Genomic DNA, 1,518 nt, shown 5'->3' with positions numbered 1-1,518 from the left:
ATTACATTTGGCATCTGAGATAGGGCTTTAATAAACGGTAAGTTAATATGTAATTTTTTTAAGAGTTTAAGGAATTTACCAAATTGTTCATCTAAACGATCTTTCCTTGTCGCGTTGGGGTATGGCACACGAGGTTTATATTCGACATTCACCGTTTTGTTTTTATTGTTATCTACCTTACCTTGAACTTTGCTTACCACAGTTTCTTGCCTCGGTTCTGGTTCAGGCTCAACAACTCCTTCTTCATCTTGAATATTAATTACGTTTAGTTGTTTCCTTGGGTTGGGTTTAGTATTACTTGGCAAGCTACCTTGTGGTCGTTCGAAAATTAGTTTGGAAAGCTGGCCTATCTGAGTTTCGAGCCCTTGGATCGATGCTTGTTGATTTTTAAGTGCTGTCTCGGTGTTCTAGAAACGAGTTTCTGACACCGAAATAAACTTTGAGAGCATCTCTTCAAGGTTCGGCTTCTTTTCCTGTTGGTAGGGTGGTTGTTGGTAGCCTGTAGGTGGTTGTGGTATTTGATTTACTTGACCGCTCCACGAGAGATTGGGGCGGTTCCTCCAACCTGCATTGTAAGTGTTACTATATAAATTGTTTTGAGGTCGAGAATTATTACTCATGTAGTTTAATTGCTCGTTATCCATGTTGTGGCCATAAGGTTGATATTCCGAATGGCTTGTTCCACCTCCACTTACTTCACACTGCATTTCTGGGTGAACCTGCGAAGAACTAAGAAAACCACCAATCTTTTTATTTAAGAGTTCGATCTGATTAGAGAGCATGGTGACCGAATCAACGTTATAAACGCCGGCTGTTTTTGTTAGCTTTGTCCTCATGACTCGCCACTGATAGTTATTCAGTGACATCTCCTCTGTAAACTCATAGGCATATTCAGGTGTTTTATTATTGATGGTTCCGCCAGCAGTTGCGTCAACCATTTTTCGAGTCAAAGGATTCAGGCCATTATGGAACGTTTGAATCTGTAGCCAAAGTGGTAACCCATGATGAGGGCACCTTCTCAAAAGGTCCTTGCATCTCTCCCATGCATCATAGAGTGTTTCTAAATCCATCTGCACAAAAGAAGAGATATCATTACATAATTTAGCCGTTTTAGCCGACGAAAAATATTTTAGTAAAAATTTTTCTGTCATTTGTTCCCATGTAGTGATTGACCCTCGTGGTAACGAGTTCAATGAAAAAGGGAATAACAGAAGACGAATGGCATCATCAGAGACACCATTAATTTTAAATGTATCGCATAGTTCTAAGAAGTTGGCTAAATGAGCGTTGGGATCCTCATCCTGCAAACCATCAAACTGAACAAATTGTTGTATCATTTGAATAGTGTTAGGTTTTAATTCAAAAGTATTTGCAGCTACAGCAGGTCTAACTATGCTGGATTCAGTTCCTGTTAAAGAAGGTTTAGCATAATCATACATAGTGCGTGGAGCAGGATTTTGATTAACCGCAATTGCAGGAGGTAGTTGATTGCCTTGGTTTTTAGCCATCTCTTTGGTT

At 39.5% G+C, this 1,518-nt stretch overlaps 1 non-coding gene across 1 annotated transcript; it reads left to right on the top strand.

Moving 5' to 3' along the window:
* Positions 1–996: 996 nt before the first annotated feature.
* LOC128287384 (small nucleolar RNA R71) lies at positions 997–1,103 on the top strand. Its single transcript, XR_008278084.1, has one exon. It is a non-coding gene; the product is annotated as a small nucleolar RNA R71 (small nucleolar RNA).
* The last annotated feature ends 415 nt before the right edge of the window (positions 1,104–1,518 follow it).

The sequence above is a fragment of the Gossypium arboreum genome, chromosome 13 (genome assembly GCF_025698485.1).
Source record: "Gossypium arboreum isolate Shixiya-1 chromosome 13, ASM2569848v2, whole genome shotgun sequence".
In the NCBI taxonomy this organism is placed as follows: domain Eukaryota; kingdom Viridiplantae; phylum Streptophyta; class Magnoliopsida; order Malvales; family Malvaceae; genus Gossypium; species Gossypium arboreum.
This window is presented reverse-complemented; position numbering and strand designations above follow the sequence as displayed.